This window comes from Aedes aegypti, chromosome 1 (assembly GCF_002204515.2).
Source record: "Aedes aegypti strain LVP_AGWG chromosome 1, AaegL5.0 Primary Assembly, whole genome shotgun sequence".
NCBI lineage: Eukaryota > Metazoa > Arthropoda > Insecta > Diptera > Culicidae > Aedes > Aedes aegypti.
In genome coordinates, this window is record NC_035107.1 from 104,854,255 (window position 1) to 104,875,256 (window position 21,002).

General features: G+C 42.4%; 1 protein-coding gene across 5 annotated transcripts in view; it reads right to left on the reverse strand.

Moving 5' to 3' along the window:
- The window catches only part of LOC5564403, a 297,528-nt gene that overhangs the window by 198,413 nt on the left and 78,113 nt on the right, over positions 1 to 21,002 (reverse strand). The window lies entirely within an intron of this gene.

Sequence of the window (21,002 nt, forward strand, 5' to 3'; positions counted from 1 at the left end):
TGTATGAGATATTTTATCTCTTATGCAGGACTCTTTCATACCTTTTTCAGGTGGTAAGTATTGGAAATTGTCTGATGGTTCTGGTTCTGGTGGTCTTAGTCTGATATTCTGCAACAATTTTCTTTTGCTCGGGTAGTCAACGCTCCTCCTGGCTTCACGATGATGTGCGTGTGGCATTGCCGTATAATGCGTCGCTGAAGCTGTTGTGCGGCAAACCAGTTTGGAGAAATTCTAAATATACATACTCCCGAGTCCCGAGATTCTAAACCGTAACTACCGTCGTCGTCGTTTACGCCGGTTTTGCTGGACGTGTGCGTGCATGTTAGAGTGTCCCAAAATTAAACTTTGTGGAAAAACTTTGTGCCTCAATTTCGAAATGGGAGCCAATGTTACAAATGATACAACACATGGCAATCGTACACTTCAGGCTAATTATCAGAACTCCAAGTTTGAAAGACTTCCTGAAAGAGTTGATGTTCTTCAATGCATCATTTTGACACAGAACATCTAATCATAAGAAATGAATGTAATGTTTGAAATAAAACTAATAAACGAATAAAAAAATTACTTGGAAATTAACACATAAAATTATGGATATGATGCCTTCGGTAATGTTTTTCCTTACAAAATTTTCTGTCTTTATTGGTAAAAAAAATCACTAGCGTTAGGTTTGATACCCACTTTAAAATAATAATGTACTAAAAAAAGTCATAGCTTTCAAAAATTTTAATTATCAGTAAGAACATTTTTTTGTGGAAAACATACAGTCCTAGAAATGACATTTCGCGTCAATTGAGTAATTTACGTTAATTTTTGTTTATTTTAATATACCTAATAAACATATTGTTTGTTTATTTAATTATTGAGTACCATTTAGAGTATTAGTTTCCAAGTTTTCCAACAAAGTTCAATTTTGGGACACCCTAATGCGCGTGTCCGTAAAGTGACTCGTTAGCTTAGAATAAACACAACCGAAAGTGTTTCCACGCACGTCGTGCGTTGATACGCCGCGCGCCTGTAGCACTTGCCTTCGGCTCTGAGGTGTGAGATTGCGGTGTGGCATTGGATTTCAAAAGAAATTGTCGGTTTTGATGCGACCTGGAAAAATAGCCATGGAACCAACGGCGAGAGTGTGATCGATTTCCATTAAAATATAGCAACCAAGCGTAACGACAGGAGAAGACTTTAGCCTTGCAACAATCATCGCACGACTGGCTGCCACACAAAAGTCCTTTCCGATCCCAAAAATAACCCAGCAGCAGCAGCAGCAGCAAATGCAAACTAACCGGCGGCAGCGATAAAAATAGTAGACGGTCGCAAACAAGCAATATCGGTCAGTTCGAAAAGCAAATAGCAGGAGTCACACGGAGAACATGGAGAAATGTGCCAATGAGAAATCCACTGCACAACAGCAACGGTTAGATGGGTTTTCGACGATTGGAATGCATCGGTTCGGCGATATTTGAATATCAATGCGCAAGAAAAACTACATTGTTTATTGCACTGTACTGCAGTTTTGTGACTCTCTTTCTCAGAGCTGTACAGCAGTGGCATAAACATTGAAGATTATCCGATGGAGATTCTGTCCTTATCGCAATATCTGGCACCAGGGATAGACATGTCGTCGGACTAGAACAAAACCAACGAATGCGGTTGTTTTAGTATGCAAAGTCGAATATCTCGCTTACATAAGGGATCAGGACAATGTTTTTCAAATTATGCAAGCGGATCGGGGTACACTCCGACCAGTTTTTACACTTTTCATAGGATTATCGTGGAAGGAATCGTATTAAAAATATTTTTAATGCAAAGACTAGATGTCAAAATACAAGATTATCGACAATGTTGAATTACACTGCGGAAAAAAGTATTTGTCTCAAGCTTCAAATTACCGCTCTTTACTTAATTTGGGGTCGATAAATCTTTTGCCGTTTTCGAAAATGTCAGCACGTCTGGCTTTTGAGATATTGATAGTTAAAAATGCATTATTCAGTCAACTTGTATTGTTTGAGTACTGAAGAATACGAATCAAAAAAGTTTGTAGTATTTTCGTTACTAAAACAGTACTTTTTGACGATTTGGAAATGTATTGTATTTGGCCATATGTGAGAGACAACGAATTTTGTATAGATTGTTCGAAAATTCGATTAAATCGACATTAAAACGGGTATTTTAAAACAAGCTTTGTTTCATACAAAAGTTTAAGTTCTATTTTGCATGCTCGGTACATTGGTTTACCAAAAAAAATACAGTGTCCTGCCGTTTGGTCGAACGCCATTTGGCCGAAAGGGTTGTTTGGCCGAAGTACGAACAAAATGAAAACAAAAAAAAACTTATCATCCAATTAATTTGTTGATTTTTATGATGTGACGGAACGTCATGTTTGTCGCTGTACAAGTGCTCCAAGAGAATGATAAAATCAATTCAAAACGAAATTGAGAAATTTACACATCGCGTCAAGAACAAAGGTTTATAAAAAAATACGGTATCCTTCGGTATCAAAAGCTGACTACAAAAGCAATGCAAAAACCTCTGCTAGGAGCTATTACCGCTAGCAGAGAATGTAATAATTGCTTAAAATTAAGATGTTCTCCTTCCAGCACTGACTGTTTCTTGAACATCTATAGGCCATCATTGAAATTTATACGCATAGTTGATAATTGTTGCCAAATCATGTCACAAATTCGAACTAATGAAAATCAGTTGGCATTGCACTGACGTAGCCGAACAAGTATCAGTATACTTTCTGCAAGTGAGTAAATATAGCGTTCCTTTTCCGGATCATTGGTAAACATACGGACTGGGTTTTATTACTTTTGGATTGCGAGCTGCAATGCCAACATGGCTGCCAAAACGAATGCCTTAAGGTGAAACATCTCGGAATCCAAAGATGGCCGGCACAATAGCCGACTTCTCCCCCTACTCACGTTTTCGAAGGCACAAAACTGGAGAAATAGTTGGCAAACGTTCCTGATCTTCTTATTTTAAGCTTTCTGCTAGTGCACAAAGCCAAAATAAAAAGTGCACTGTTGTGGGATGCTTTCTTCGCGAGATTTGTGCCTTTGAAGTTTTAGTGCAATCTTAGAAGTTGATTTCAAACTGTTTCACCTTAACCTTTCGGTTGTCACGCGAATTTTAGTAACTTTGTACAACACGCTTGGTTTTGCAAATATCCCAGGAGCCTGACTACTTAGAAAGATGGTGTCTTTGGCAAAATTGTTCAGTGGCTCAAGGGGTATAATTGATCGAGTTAGTTGATTCTTAATTTTGCCAACAGGTGACGCTAGGGAGCATGAAACATTTGTTTGGTAGATCTCATGATCTTGACCACTTAGAAAGATGGCATCTCCGGCAAAGTTGTACAGTAGCTCAAATCCTTTATTAATTCAATCCTTGAAGTTCGAGATTAGCTAAAATAATGATGGTCCTTGAGCTACGCATCAACTTTGTCGAAGATACCATCTTGCTAAAAGGTCAGGATCCTGAAGTATCAGCAAAAAAAAGTTTCATGATCGCTAGCGCCGCCTGGTGGCAAAATTTTGAATCAATTAGCTCGAACAATGATAGTCCTTAACTTATTGAACAATTTTAGCGAAGATGCCATCCTTCTAAATCCTGAAATATCTGCAGAACAAAAGTAAAATATCCATGCCTTTAGTGCCACCTAGTGGTCAAATTCCGGAATAAATGAGGTACCATCAGATAGCGCTCCACCTCCAGAACAACTTTACTGAAGACCCCATGTTTCGAAATTATCTGGATTTTGAGATATACCGATTTGAAATTGTGGTCTACTCATTATTATGCGACTTCTATGTACATTTGTTTATTTAGCCGCATTATAAAGAGCTATACTGTAAACAAAAACTGTTGAGTATTGTTCTTAAGAAGATTCTTGACGAATACATTTTGGTTGGGTGTCGATAGATATCTTTGTTACAAAATCATAGCATATAATTCTCAACTGTTGTACAAAGTACAACAGTGCGACAGCCCGAAGGTTAAAGCCAAACTTATCCCATCAGTGATATCCATAGTCTATCGCCATCTAACACAAGACAAAAACGAAACCAGTTGCCTGTTCAAAAAAAACATTTATTATTCGTTTTGACAAAGGCCTACATTCACATCGACGAGTTGGATTGCAACAGGGCACTTTGTTGCTAGCTCGGCCGTGTTTCTAGATCATTAATTAGAGTTCTCATCAAAAGTATGAAAATTTTTCATGAAATCTTTCTGTTCCAAATCTATTTATATTCGATGTTACATTTACCGCATGTGCTACTAAATAAATAAAAAATACCTAATTGAGTGCAATATAATGGACATTTGGTCAATTTTCTCTGAAAATATCGCTGGTTTGAATATAAACATAAATTTAAAAAACTAAACGAATGAAGCGTGCAAGAAACAATTAAGTTATAAGCCTTGATATTTGAATTTGTTCACAAGATTTGCTTAAAAAGAATACTGGTATCACTGGCCTTTGTATCGTCAAGGTTATCGACTGATGAACCACTAGGCCGTCTTAGTTGAGCTGTCACGTCCTGACGTTAAAAAGAAACAAAACAAACATGTTTTACTTTCGAAAGCATTAATATTTGTTTATGAATATTGAATTTTCCATTTAAATATGTTCGCTATTTACTATTCATCATTTACCTGGATGGAACAAAAAATTTGTTATGAGGAACTCGTGGTGAAATTGTAACAAATTAATTTAATAATTTTGTGATAGAATTTTAGAATAAATTCCACAACAATTCTTTTCTAGACATAAAAGAGATTTCTTGAAGAAATCACTAGAAAACTCCATTAAAAACAAGAACTACTCTTGAGGGATTTTCCATGAAAAATTTCTGAACCAATACCAAATAAATAAAAATCCTTAGACGAATACTTTAAGAATTACTTGGAGAACCCTCTAAAAAATAGAGAACTTTCTTAATGAATTTCTGATAGAATAAATTAACCTTCTAATACCCAAATTTTAATTTTCGATCTAAACATCATTTTGAGTTATCTAAAATCGTTCTAAACACGTTTTAGACAATGATTTATTTTTATTCGTAAATTTATGAATTTGGGTTTTTGATTTTTATAATTTTTATTTTTGAACGATAGGGATGTTCATTTTTCATTTTTTTTTTTGAAGCCTCTTCTAGTTATTGATTTTTTGCAATAATAAAAATTCAAGTTTTTACAATACTTTTAAAAATATTAAATTTTTTTCTGAGATGTTTTTTATTTTCCGTGTAATTAACGGAAAAGCAGGTTTGAAATTATTTTGATATCACCAGGCTCTTCTTCTGTGATAGGTTGATCGCAGAAAAATATAAAAGGTACAATTTTTTATATTACACGTTAAATGAACCCCAGGCATTTTTAGGGTATATAAGAATACAATTTTTCAAACAATTTAAAAAAAATACAAAAAGGTTTCAAAAGTCATAAAAAACTTTTCTAATATGCGTGTTATGAGTCAAGATTTAAGCCAAAAATAAAATCATTTTGATTTCCGAGCTACGAAAAAATACACAAAATTCCAAAGTGTACCCCGTCTAAAGGCGGGGTTGGGTATTAGAGGGTTAAGGATTTCGTTCCAATAGAATCCTTGAAGAAACTTAAGCGGCACAAAGAATGGTTCATGCATAAATATTTGGAGAAAAATCTGAAGAAACTCATAATGGAATTGCTAGAGATATTTCGAGAATATTGTTTTTCAGGTTTTTAAACGAATACCTATTCGATTTTATGTAGTAACTTCTAGAGCATTCCATTATTGTTATTGGATTGTTCTCAAAAGGGCCGCCGGAAGAAATGAAGAAACAATTTATGAATCTGTAAAAAAAAATATTGTAAACGGAATAGTTTGAAGTATTCATAGTTGAGTCAACTTTATATCATGGAGAAATTACTTGGTGAAATTATATACATATATAAAAAAATATATGTTATAAAAAAACTATTGGAGTAATACAAAATCCTTGAATTCAAAATTCCTAGAATCCACAATTCCTTGGAAAAAGTTCTTGGACATATTCTGAAAAAAATCCAGAAAAAAAAATTGAACCATTTATTGGTGGAACTCAATGAATTTTTCCTGATTAAATTCCTCACAGAATCCTTAACCCTATCCCGCCCACGACTTTATTTCATGATTAAAAATAAAAAAGTACATTTTTGCGCAAAATCGAAGAACAAAACCTTGTTTTTAAACTATAAATTAGTGTTCAAATCAAATATGAGGTGGTGCTCGGAGATGCATGATGATTTTTACATGTAAAGTCGAAATCAATAATTATCAAAATTTTCGTGGAAAATTGAAATGAGTTGCAGGTTTGGTTCCAGTGGGAGCGTAAATGCAACACAAATAATGAAGAATGATGTATACAAATATACAGAACTGACAAAATGTTGGTTTTAACATTGAGCTTGTATCTCACTCGATATCGATTTATGACTGTACTCAGTGATAGTATACGCTTGCATTGCTCTGATTTAGTATTGGTTGTTGTTTGAATCTTGAAAAATGTTAATTTTAGTTTATAATTGTTTCTAATATACATTGGGAAAATAAAAGGGAGCCAACAAACGTTACGTTATATCGAGGTTACGTTATATCGAGGTATGACTGTACATATGAAAATGGCTGGAAGAATAACTGAAAAAATCGACGAAGGAACTTCTGAAGGAATTCTAGCAGAATTTCCAGAAAAAATCTCTTATCCAATTAATCTGTCATGTGCATTTACTTTTAAGAACTTGTGTTTGAATCTTTTAAAAATCTCATAGAATAACACACTAGAGATTGGAGATAAATAGATGTTGAAATTAGTGAAACAAAATTTTGCAGCAAATTCTGGATTAATCCCAGGGAAAATTTTCAGAGTGATCTTCCTAATAAATTCGTTAAGTAATTCTTAACACGATTTCTGAAAGAATTTCGGGATATATACTTAGAGAGATATATAAAGGTATACTTGTGAAAAATTTTCTAAGAACGACTGAAGGATTTGCTGCACTTCCAGTATTTGAGGTATTATTGGAACTTTTCCACCTGTAAATGTTTATAGATTACAGGATTATAGTTTTTAGGTCATACATACCCACGCACATACATTACTAGTATAAATAATAGAACCATTCGATGACGTTTTCAAGGCGAGCAATTAACACAGAAAAAGTCTCGCGTTACATTTCTTAAAGACCAATTGTAAAGAAATCGGTTTTTGATACCGATTTTCAAAACGGCCAAATCGCTTTTTTTAGTAATTCATTGCCCCCCTGCACAAAACTGCCAATGAATGGATCTCAATACATCAAGAGGGCATCCTTAGCCGAGTGGTTAGGAAACGCGGCTACGAAGCAAAGCCATGCTGAAGGTGTCTGGGTTCGATTCCCGGTCGGTCCAGGATCTTTTCATAATGGAAATTTTCTTGACTTTCCTAGGCATTGAGTATCATCGTACTTGCCACACGATATGCGAATACGAAAATGGCAACTTTGGCAAAGAAAGCTAACTGTGGAAGTGCTCATCAGAACACTAAGCTGAAAAACAGGCTCTGCCCAGTGAGGACGTAATGCCACGAAGAAGAAGAAGAAGAAGAAGAAGAAGAAGAAGAAGAAGAAAAAGAAAAACATCAAGAGGGCCTGCAATCGACAAATTCCGCAAACTGCCATTGACCTTAGCATGGTGAGATGCCAATGATTATCTTTTGTTCATTCGAAGTAAACAAAAAGGGCCAAGCCTTGGGCTAATGCACGCTAAGAAAAACCAAGTTGGCATATAAATTAAAATGTTCGAAGCATTTAAACTCACACACGTACCGTAATCCGTGAATTTCACCGTAATCTCAACAGCTGAACAGTTCGGTAAAATAAAACACCGTAATTCCGTCGAAATTCAACGGACTCCTGTGAAATTTTACCGAAAATTCTCGAAAACTTATTCAAATAGACTCAAGTCAAAATAGTATACAAACTTACTTTATCGATTCTACGTGTTACACAGACGAAATTCTACACAGTTTGCTCTTAAGCAACTCGTTTTTCACTTTTAGAACGTTTGATTTCCGGATTTACAAAACGACGAAAGTAAGATTTTCAACTTTCGCAACCTAACCACCGCTCCGCTGTATGGAGAGACAAAGTGACTTAACCACGAATCAAAACAAAACACTACTCCAGTCGATTTTACACTGGTACAAAAACGTCGAAAGTAACTGAATAAATCGGCTTATCATTTAGCAATAAATTTTTTGTGGGAAATAACAGGAACTCCATAGTTTTTGAACGCGAGCTTATTGTATGCAAAATTTAAGCAATGTACACGGCGAAAAACTGTTAAAAAAGGTGATTCATTTTAAAACAGTTTTAGAAGACAGGTTGTGATTCTTCTGAATTAATTTTCTCAAAACCGCGTGGAAGTTACTTACGACGATTTGAAAAAGTAATAGAGAATTGTAAAAATTTACCGTACTCCGTTAATTTATTTGACCAAACTTTTCAGCTGTTGAGATTACGGTGAAATTCACGGATTATGATCAAATAATTTAAACGTGCATAATTTGTACAACATTTTGGCAGTTTTCAGAATAAAATCTATTTCTAACGTGTGGTAATAGTAAATCGTCACACGATGAGCAAGAAAGCACATTGATAGATTTGAATACTGAGCTATAGGAATTGAAAATAAGGTGAACAATAATCAGAACTAACTGAACTAACTGATTTTCTCAATTTTCTCAGAACTAACGATCTGATGATTGGTCCTTTAAAATTGCTACGCGAGAAACCTGTATGTTGCGGTCAAAATAAATCTATCTGTCATTAGATGAGTAAAATATTAAACATAAACGGAATTTGCTCATCATATTAAAAAGTATTTAATATTACTTTTCCTGATTTCGTTGTCGAGTAATTGATAAAATTATGTGAAGTGTTCGCGTACATTTAGTGTTTTGACTAAAAGATTTCTAAGAGATAAGATGAACACATAATTTATGTCAATTCGAAATGGACTAATCCTAGTATGCAAAAATAGTAATGACAGCGATTTTTTCTACTACCTCGCTTCAATAAACGTAGAAAATATACATTTCCATTCTCCAGTTGTACATAAGTTGACGGTATCTCCCATTGCAGATCCGATTACATAGTCAACAAAGCCAAAAGCGTCACCTCAAAGCATCTCACCATCTCCCCAGACTTGCTGGGAAATTCGATATGTCCCATTTGCCCCCCGAACCATTGCCCAATACCATCCAATTTGGGGGAATTCGCAGGAACTACACAAAGAAGCCCAGTGGAAATACGGGGAAAACTTGAATCAACTCGCAGAAAGAAAGGAAAAAAAAAAAGCAGATGCTATTGAGTGTGAAATTCGAATCGATTCCCCACTTCTGGAGACATTCGTGGCGATGCGATATCACCATCGATTGCCAGGCGAGTTGCATGTCGTTCGATAATCACCGACCGTAAATACGGAGGAGACCCTGCTGCGTCTTCATCCAGCAATGTAATGGCACGACGCATTGCACAGTGGTCCAAATCGAACAATATGGCGGGAATCAACTTTCCCTCCGTTCTGGTTAATTTTTACCGAATTCTGTCTTCAGAGAAGTTGTTTGTACACAAACACATCTTCTAAAATCAACAAGTTTTGTCCCGCTAAATTTTCGATTCGGACCATTGTGCATTGCTAGTGTAATGGAAAGAGTTGCGAAATCGAGTGGAGAAATTGGGTGTGTTGTTTGTTGTATGACTGTTGGTGCGACCAGACACCCAATCCAGTCTAGCTTACTCAGTGGATGCCACCGCCGCCGGGTGACATTGCATTGGACGCGTGTCGTCGTGGGGGAAAATGTGTCGTCTCTGTCTTTGTATGTAACGTCCCGCCCGCTCCAAATTGGTTGGATGGAGAAAAGGCGAATTAAATGGTCCGTAAGTAAGTGCATTTATTATCGCGACGTTCATGCTCTAAGAAAGAGCGAGGTCTTATTCTTCCTGTCGGAGTTGGTGGATTGTATACCGTCTCACAATTGAGCAAATGGACATACTCGCTCTACAGACGGAATGCAGTGGAGTGACGCATTCCCACGGTTGAAAGCAGATGGATACTTTCATGGTTGGTATCGTAGGTATCCATGCTTGCGCAAAGGTGCAATATAGTCTAGCGTGATAGACCACCAGGGTTTTGGAGAACGATTCGTCACTGTCGGGTGGAAATATGCAAATACAAAAATGTCCATAAAATTTCACAATTGTGCGGGCTTTTGGATAGATCACATGATCGTCCATGATCGTGAACAATTGTTTGAGCATATTGTAAGTAGCACGAAACCTGATTTGGATTTCAGCATTCAGATAACAGACACCAAGTGGACCATGATCAGCATTATGAAATCTTCTTATTCTTCTTGGCGTTACGTCCTCACTGGGACAGAAGCTGCATTTCAGGTTGTTCTTATGAGTATTTCCACAGCTATTAGCTGAGAGCATTCTATGCCAAAGTTGTCATTTTCGCATTCGTATTTTGTGTGGCAGGTACGATTTACTCTATGCCCAGGGAAGTCAAGGAAATTTTCATTACAAAAAGATACTGGATCTACCGGAAATCGAACCCAGAAACCTTCAGCATGGCTTTGCTTTGTAGCCACGGACTTTTGTTCACATCTTTATAAAGCTTTAGAAAAAGCTAGCCTTATGTTCGATGTCCGTGTGACATGAGAACATTTCCAGAGTCCTGGAGAAAATTTCCAACTCCCCCCTCATTGCTGTCGGCGCCAGCAGTAGGGACATGGTACCAAACATTGCCGCATAGATGCTAAATGTATGATTTGCGATGGTTCTTCTCACGCTAAGGACGTCTGTCCTGTGAAGAAAGATACCAAAAAGTTTGTATGCGCAAATTGCGGGGGCAACCAGAAGTCTAACTTTTGGGATTGCCCTTCTCGCAAACGAATCGTTGAGGCTCGTACCAGATAGATGAACGGCAACGTTTTTCTTAGCCGGAATTCCCAGGCAGAATCTGCAATTTTTTTTCATTTTTCAGTTAACGATCGCTTGCCTAATACTCATACTTATCAAGTAAATTACAATCAAGCTCATTCACAAGCCTCCTCCTCTTCAATCCCTACTTTTTTGTTTGCCGTAATGATCGACTGGATGGAGCATGTGGTGGAGTTGCTATCATCATTCATAGGCGTATAAAACATCAACTTTTTTCGTCATTTGAAACTATAGTTTTTGAAGCTTTGAGTGTTTCTGTTAAGACAGAGCTTGGTAAATATACTTTCATAGCTACCTATTTGCCTGTTCAAGGCACTGGGAAGGATGTAAATTTGCCTTAAACTGACTTGCGGAAATTGACTCACAAAAAGTCATTTTTTGTCATTGGTGACTTTAATGCAAAGCTTCGCTCATGGGATAATTCACAATGCAATTCCAACGGCAGAATTTTATTTGATGAGTGCTGTTCGAATATTTCTTAATTAAATACCCTGATAGCCCAATTTGTATTTCCTTTTCTAGAAACCCAGCTACGATTGATTTGGTCTTAACCGACTCTAGTCACCTTTGCAGCCAACTCGTTACTCATGCTGATTTTGATTCTATCATATTCCTGTTAGATTTCAACCCATGAAGCCATTCTCAATTCTGTCAGCTCCATATTCAATTATTTATGAGCAGAGTGGAATATATATGAAACATACATCGATAGTAATCTTGATGTTAACATTCCTTTGCAAACCAAACTTGATATTGACAATGCTCTCGAAACATTAACAAATTTTCACTAGTTTCAACATAAAAGTTTATTGGCATATGAAACAAAAACTACTAATTCTAAAAGTGCATATTTTGATTGGTTTGATTTTGATTGATTATTTAGCATATGAATTATAAATTTTAGTAATACCAGCGTTATTGGCTGAAATATTTCATGAATCATATTTATTTGTTTTGACCCAATCTCACCCCCTAGACCCATTGTCACCCCCATCGACGGTAGTATACAATAGTAAAGTTTGGATATTTTTGCTTCATACTTACAAAAATGGAGGATTTTTTTTTCCTAATGCTTCCAAAACTCAACTAAAACAGCGTCCATTTTATAACGTAACGCTAAAATTGACAATTTCGACCCCCTCCCCCCGTCCATAACGCTTTTAACCCCTCTACCAGCAGCTTCATTTTTTACAGCAAGAAAAAAAATCAAATCGCGATAACTTTATTGTTTCTTGGTATTTTCGCACCATTTTTTCACAAGTTCTTAAAAAACTCTTCTAGTTTAAGAATCCGTGTCGATATTGATGATTGGTGATAGGGTTTTAAAGATATTCCAATGTTCCTTGGGGGACCCACATTTTCCATATAAAATGTCTTAGGCGGCCATTATGTTTAACGCCAATTTATCGAAAAAATAATATGTGGACTATACCATGCCATGTAATAAGGAGCTACTCTGAAAAAATCACCCAATTCGGTTGAGTATTCTCTGAGAAATATGAAAATTACGATATGAAGTTTTTTAAAGTTTTCAAGATCTTTATTTGGCCAGCGTGGTACCAGCAACAAAAAAGCTCATTACTAAAAGATGGCTGCACCAAATTGCCCCATAGAGCGTTATGTAATTTGTGGACGGCGCCTAATAATATTCCCACACACACAAAAAGTTCTTTATACCTTTAATGAGACATGTTGTCACGATGAGAGAGGTTCCAATAAATTGGTCAGATGAAGTTAAGTATCTGGGGCTCATGCTAGATAAAAAAAAATACTTTCAAAAATCACATTGAGGGCATCTAGCCAAATGTAACAAATAAGTAAAATGTCGGTATCCACTTATTAACAGAGAATCCAAACTTGTACTTAAGAACAAGCATTTGCTCTTCAAACAAATTTTCAGGCCAGCCATGTTGTATGCTGTACCAATATCGACTAGCTGTTGTAATACCAGGAAGAAAGCTCTACATAGGATTCAAAATAAAATGTTGAATATGATTCTGAAGAGCTCCTTCTCTTGTATAGTAATATGGAGTTACATAGGTTGGTTGGTTTGACTTTATTAACGAGATTTTTAGCCCTGGGCTAGTTCATCTCGGGACCAACGGCTTTACTTCCCTTCCGAAGGAAGTCGTCACTATAACTTTTTACGTCATAAGTGACTATGTCGGGGATGGGATTCGATCCCAGGTCCTCGGCGTGAGAGGCGAGTGTTCTAACCACTACACCAGGTCCGTCCCCTTATGGAGTTACATAGAATATCCAATGTTGAAACATTGTCGAATAAAATTTTTGATAATTTCAGACAAAAATCGTTGCAATCTTCTACTGCCACAACTAACTCATTATATTTAGGTTATGTTAGGGATTATAACCAGGATTTTCGTTAGCATCATCTCAGGATATTATCAGAACCAACTAAATATTTTTATAACAATCCTTCAAGGATTCTTATCAGAATCATCTCAGGAGTTTCATCGTAATCTATACCAGATACTCATGGGTTGCAAAATGGTGAGTCGACAACCAGGAAGGAGCGTCCAATATAGCTCTGGTCCTCACAAGCCCCTACCTCACGCTTCCACGGGTCTAACGATGACAAAGACCGCCAGCTAAGGGTTGCGTACTTAGCTGGTAGTGCAACCTGGGCACTGTTGTCCTTCTGACATCAGCTAGAGTGAGGAGGTGCCAGGTGGGAGCTTGGGATTTTTACCCTTTCCAAGCGAAACTCGTACATACAGTCGTATGGAATACCACCTTTAGTACTTCCTTCGGGAGGTGACCGAGCGTCTGGTCCATCTGACCAGGGCCTCAAGCATGGTCTACCTAGGATGTGGCGGGGGTTCATCAGTGGGCTCTGGTGAATCTCTACAAAAAACCACATATCTGCAAGTAACCCTGAACAAGCGACCTGGTACCGCTTTCAAAGTACCTTAGCCCTCTGGAGTGCCAACCGGCACATCAGGATGGATGCCAGTAAAATCCTGATTATGGTATACTGGTCACAACGCAGAACAACGGACAGGACACGGATTACGGATTGGATACGTCGACTAACAGTCGTGGGCTGGCAGCGTACTCTACTGTTCCCTGAATAAGGAAGGGTGACACCAACTTGAAACGGCGAATAGGACTATGAGGAAACTGCCTCCGTCCTGATAAAACCTTGGCAGGCCTTCGTGTACGTTCGAAACTCGTCACCAACCTCGGTGAGTAGTAGGCTCAGATGTAACATTCCTGACTTACGCCGATCCGGCTCTGAACACAACCCCCATGAAGGATTGTGTCAACCCTAGCATGGCCTCCCTGCTTGCATAGACAACCATGGGATCACGAGAGGCGACTATTTACAACGAGTAGAGATAGCGGCCCGAAGGGGGGACCCAATCGAATGGAGCAAATAATCGATTTGGATGGAGAATCTAGTGGAGGGAACGAAGACGCGATAGTATTCGCAAGGAGCGGAAAGATGCAGAGATCGCCAGTGATACCACAGACGGTAGCAGCCAGCACTAGCAGATGCAGCACACCGAGTGAGCCACCGGGAAACCAGCGGGATGCAGGCTTCCTGAGTCAAGTGCTCACACCAAAATCGGGGAGTAGCACCGCTCAAGACGACAGGCAGCATGAGAAGTCGGAGCTGTCGGAAGTAAAGAGGAAGGTCAATGAACTCTATGAGTTCGTCAAGACGAAAAACAACGTCCACCTCAGAATCAAGCAGCTTGTCACTAGCATCAAGTCTGCCGTTACAGCCGCAGAACGCGGACAGAAGGAATTGCGGAGTAGAGCGGAAAAAGCAGAAAAAGCATTAACTTCGGTGAATGCAACAGCCGTTGCACAGGAGACGCCTAGGAGCAATCCGACCACCCGCTCGGAAAAAAGAACGAGGGATACACCAGGAGAGGAGGAAGATCCCAAAAAGCAGAGAAGCGACAATGAGTGCGTCAGTGAGCAGAACGGCAGTGAATGGCGCACCGTGAAAGGTCAAAAGGAGAAGAATACAGCTCGTAAGGAGAGGAAGCGGCAAAAAAAGGAACCGAAGAAGAAAGAAAAGCGACGGTCACCTCGCGAGAGGTTCAGGGGCGATGCTCTTGTCATTGAGGCAAGCGATAAGACAAGCTACGCGGCGATTCTCAGGAGAGTGAGGGAGGACCCAGAGCTTAAGGAGCTGGGTGAAAACGTGGTGAGAACCAGGCGCACCCAGAAAGGTGACATGCTCTTTGAGCTTAAAAAAGATCCGTCGATCAAGAGTTCGGCCTGCCGAGAGCTCGTCGCGAAGTCGCTGGGCAACGAGGCAAGCGTGAGAGCCTTATCCCAGGAGGCAGTGATCGAATGCAGAGAACTGGACGAGATCACAACAGAAGACGACGTGAGGGGTGCACTGTTATCCCAATGCAACCTGGAAGAAGCACCGCAGTCCATCCGGCTGAGGAGAGCTTACGGAGGTATGCAAATAGCGACGATCCGATTACCAGTCGCAGCAGCCAAAAAACTCGTCGAGGCTGGTAAGATCAAGGTGGGATGGTCGGTTTGCCCGCTGAAACTGATCCCTCGGGAGACAAATCCGGTGGAGAGATGCTTCAAATGCATGGATTTCGGCCACCGGGCAATAAACTGCAAAGGTCCGGACAGGTCCGAACACTGCAGGAAATGTGGTGAAAAAGGTCACGTTGGCAGGGACTGCCTGAATACACCTAGGTGCATGCTGTGTAAGGTGGAGGAAGGTAACGCCCATACGACGGGTGGCTTCAAGTGCCCCAAATATCAGAAGGCGAAGGCAGGGCAGTAATGATGATGGAGATAACGCAGGTGAACCTCAACCATTGCGACGCCGCACAACAACTGTTGTGGCAGTCGACAACAGAAACAAAGTGCGACATCGCGATCATTGCAGAACCGTATCGGGTTCCTCCCGATAACGGCAATTGGGTAGCAGACAGAGCAGAGACGACGGCGATTCAAGTAATGGGCCGATTCCCTATCCAAGAAGTAGTCGAACGCTCATACGAGGGCTTCGTGATCGTTAAAATTAACGAAATCTTCGTGTGTCAGCTACACACGAAGATTTCGTTAATTTTACGCCCCCCCGAGATGGACACTGGAGCAGTACACCCAGATGTTGGATGTGCTAACCGACAAGCTGATCGGTCGAACGCCGGTAATAATCGGAGGAGACTTCAATGCGTGGGCCGTGGAGTGGGGTAGTAGACTGACCAACGCGAGAGGCTACAGTTTGCTTGAAGCTCTAGCGAAGCTCGACGTAAGGCTGTGCAACGACGGTCTCGCTAGCACATTTCGCAAAAACGGTAGGGAGTCCATCATAGACGTGACCTTTTGCAGCCCGTCGCTGATCACCAATATGAACTGGAGAGTTAGCGAAGAATACACCCACAGTGACCATCAGGCGATCCACTACTGCGTTGGCCAGAGAAGTTGTTCAGTATGGCAGAGGAGGAATGGAGAACGAAGGTGGAAGACGAAGCATTTCGATAAGGATCCATCCGGCTGAGGAGAGCTTACGGAGGTATGCAAATAGCGACGATCCGATTACCAGTCGCAGCAGCCAAAAAACTCGTCGAGGCTGGTAAGATCAAGGTGGGATGGTCGGTTTGCCCGCTGAAACTGATCCCTCGGGAGACAAATCCGGTGGAGAGATGCTTCAAATGCATGGATTTCGGCCACCGGGCAATAAACTGCAAAGGTCCGGACAGGTCCGAACACTGCAGGAAATGTGGTGAAAAAGGTCACGTTGGCAGGGACTGCCTGAATACACCTAGGTGCATGCTGTGTAAGGTGGAGGAAGGTAACGCCCATACGACGGGTGGCTTCAAGTGCCCCAAATATCAGAAGGCGAAGGCAGGGCAGTAATGATGATGGAGAACGAAGGTGGAAGACGAAGCATTTCGATAAGTCCATCCGGCTGAGGAGAGCTTACGGAGGTATGCAAATAGCGACGATCCGATTACCAGTCGCAGCAGCCAAAAAACTCGTCGAGGCTGGTAAGATCAAGGTGGGATGGTCGGTTTGCCCGCTGAAACTGATCCCTCGGGAGACAAATCCGGTGGAGAGATGCTTCAAATGCATGGATTTCGGCCACCGGGCAATAAACTGCAAAGGTCCGGACAGGTCCGAACACTGCAGGAAATGTGGTGAAAAAGGTCACGTTGGCAGGGACTGCCTGAATACACCTAGGTGCATGCTGTGTAAGGTGGAGGAAGGTAACGCCCATACGACGGGTGGCTTCAAGTGCCCCAAATATCAGAAGGCGAAGGCAGGGCAGTAATGATGATGGAGATAACGCAGGTGAACCTCAACCATTGCGACGCCGCACAACAACTGTTGTGGCAGTCGACAACAGAAACAAAGTGCGACATCGCGATCATTGCAGAACCGTATCGGGTTCCTCCCGATAACGGCAATTGGGTAGCAGACAGAGCAGAGACGACGGCGATTCAAGTAATGGGCCGATTCCCTATCCAAGAAGTAAGACACAGTGACCATCAGGCGATCCACTACTGCGTTGGCCAGAGAAGTTGTTCAGTATGGCAGAGGAGGAATGGAGAACGAAGGTGGAAGACGAAGCATTTCGATAAGGATCTTTTCGTCGAAGCACTCCGAGCAGTAAGCGACGCTCCAAACATGGATGCAGGAGAGCTGACAGAAGCGTTGGCGAGAGCGTGTGACGCAACTATGCCGAGAAAATTGGAGCCAAGAAATCAACGGCGTCCTGCATACTGGTGGAACGACAGACTCAGCACCCTTCGCGCAGCCTGCTTAAGAGCCAGAAGACGCGTGCAGAGAGCTAGATCCGAAGCCAGCATGGAAGAGCGTAAAGTGACCTACCGGCTGGCCAGAGCCGCCTTCAAACGGGAAATTTCGACGAGTAAAACGAACTGCTACAAGGAGTTGTGCCGGGAAGCTGACGCAAATCCCTGGGGCAACGCCTATCGAGTAGTGATGGCGAAGATCAAGGGCCCAGTTACCCCAGCTGAAATGTGTCCCGACAAACTGAAGGCGATAGTGAACGGTCTCTTTCCTACGCATGCTCCAACAGCGTGGCCGCCCACACCGTACGCTGACGTAGATGAGGAAAATGCCGGTATACATGTGTCTAACGCCGAGCTGATAACGGTTGCGAATGGATTGAAGCTGAACAAAGCTCCCGGACCAGATGGTATCCCTAATGTTGCGCTAAGGGCAGCAATCTTGGCGTTCCCAGACATATTCAGGACAGCATTGCAGAAGTGTCTAGCGGAAAGCTGCTTTCCAGACAGATGGAAGGTGCAGAAGCTGGTGTTACTGCCAAAACCGGGAAAACCGCCAGGAGATCCTGCTTCATATAGACCAATATGCTTGCTGGATACTCTTGGCAAACTTTTAGAGAAGGTCATCCTCGGCAGGCTGACGATCTACACGGAAGGCGAGAACGGATTGTCGAAAAGGCAGTTCGGATTCCGTAAAAAGACTTCGACGGTGGATGCTATTCGGGCAGTCATCGCGTGCGCGGAGAAAGCGTCCAAGCAGAAGAGGAGAGGCAATCGATACTGCGCAGTGGTAACAATAGACGTCAAGAACGCGTTCAACAGTGCCAGTTGGGAGGCTATCGCCGCAGCCCTACATAGAATGCGGGTTCCAGGATATCTGTGTAAAGTTCTGCAAAGTTACTTTCAGAACCGGGTACTGGTCTACGACACAAACCAGGGACGGATGTCAATTGAAGTCACGGCGGGAGTTCCACAAGGATCCATACTTGGTCCAACATTGTGGAACATGATGTACGATGGAGTGCTAACCTTGTCACTGCCAAATGGAGTCGAGATCGTCGGGTTCGCAGATGACGTCGTTCTCGCGATAACTGGTGAGACTGCGGAGGAGGTGGAGATGCTGACGGCGGAATCACTAGACACCATCGAATCGTGGATGACGGGAGTCAAGCTGCAGTTGGCTCATCATAAAACGGAGGTGGTGCTGGTCAGCAACTGCAAGGCGGTACAGCAGTTGGAAATCAACGTCGGAGGGCACGCAATCCCATCGAAGCGCTCTCTAAAGCATCTCGGAGTAATGGTCGACGACAGGCTAAACTTCAACAGCCACGTAGACTATGCCTGCGAAAAGGCAGCGAAAGCTGCTAACACCGTAGCCAGGATCATGCCCAACATTGGAGGACCAAGAAGCAGCACGAGGCGTCTTCTAGCGACCGTATCATCGTCTATACTGAGGTATGGAGTCCCGGCTTGGGCTGCAGCGTTGGGAACCAAACGTAATCGAGATAAGCTGGCAGGTACGTTCCGGCTCATGGCTATACGGGTTGCGAGTGCCTACCGCACTATATCATCGGAGGCAGTGTGCGTTATCGCCGGAATGATCCCCATCTGCATCACTGTGGCTGAGGACATCGCATGTTACCAGCGAAGGGACACCAGGAATGTGAGGAATACCATTAGGTTGGACACAATGGCCAGGTGGCAGCAGGAGTGGGATAACTCGGTGAAAGGAAGGTGGACCCACAGGCTCATTCCTAACGTGTCGGTGTGGACGACCAGAAAACATGGAGAAGTTAACTTCTTCCTGACCCAGTTTCTGTCAGGCCATGGATGCTTCCGGAAATATCTGCACAGATTCGGACACGCAGAATCTCCACATTGTCCGGCCTGTCCAAATATCGAGGAGACACCGGAGCACGTTATATTCGACTGCCCTCGATTCACGGATATACGAAGCGAGATGATGCCAGAAACCGCAAACGTCCTAAATCCGGACAACATCGTGCAGAACATGTGCCAGCATGAAAGCACCTGGAATGCGGTGAACAGGGGAATAACGGCGATTATGTCGTTGCTGCAAAGGAGATGGCGTGAAGACCAGAGAGCTCCGGGTCGCGATCGGAGTAGGCTAGATCCTCCGTCGGGGACTAGACCGAGTAGAGCGGGCGTAGCGTAGTATCGGTTAATAGTCGTCCGGGCGCCTGCAAACCGGAAGCCATCCTCCAACCGGAATTGCAGAACCGACCCTGGCACTTGGCCAACCAACGTCGAGTCGGAGTAGGCTGAGTCCACCGCCGGGGTCCAGCTGAGTAATTCGCGAAATAGCACCGGCAAATGGTCGTCGGGGCGCCTGTGAACCGGAAGTTTCCCTCCACCGGAATAGCAGGACCGACCTCAGCATCTGCCCGGCCAGCTTCGGAGTAAGCTAAGTCCACCGCCGGGGACTAGTTGAGTAGATCGCGTTGTTGCACCGACAAATGATCGTCGGGGCGCCTGTGAACCGGAAGCTTCCCTCCACCGGAATCGCAGGACCGACCTCGGCATCTGCCCGGATAGCATCGGTTCGGGAGATCTTCCGCTGCCGGGGAAATCTTCGTCGGAGTAAGATAGATCCACCGCCGGGGACTACTCTGAGTAGTACGTAGCGTATCACCGGCTTGAGTCGTCGGAGCGCCAGTGCACCGGAAGCCATCCTCCAACCGGAATCGCTGGACCGACTTCGGCACTCCACCGGTCAGTATCGAATCATGAAGAAGCGCGTAGCCGGAGTAGGCTAGCTCCACCGTCGGGGACTAAGCCGAGTAGCATCGATCGTCACAAACCAGTTTTGGGTCGTCTGGGCGCCAGTGAACCGGAAGTCATCCTCCAACCGGAATCGCTGGACCGACCTCGGCATCCAACTGGTCAACAAGGAGAGCTCGAACAGCAACAGCGGAGAACGAGTCGTCGTAGCGCAACGAAGTGCACATGAGCGTCCAGTTGAAGATCAACAGAGCTCTGACGCGAGGCCAGCTCAAGGGAAGTATGCGTCGTCGCACAGAAAGCTGTCCAAAGTCCCGGCGAGATGTTCAACCGCCAATTGGGCAAAACGCTCCAACAGCGAACTAGCACAACAGTTAGAGGCTGAGATTGAAGAAGTGCATGAGCACAGCCCTCCCCCGATGTAGTTGCCTGATGTAGTTCCGGGGGGGATCGAGGCACAGGAGCAGTAGGGAAAGTTTTTTAGTG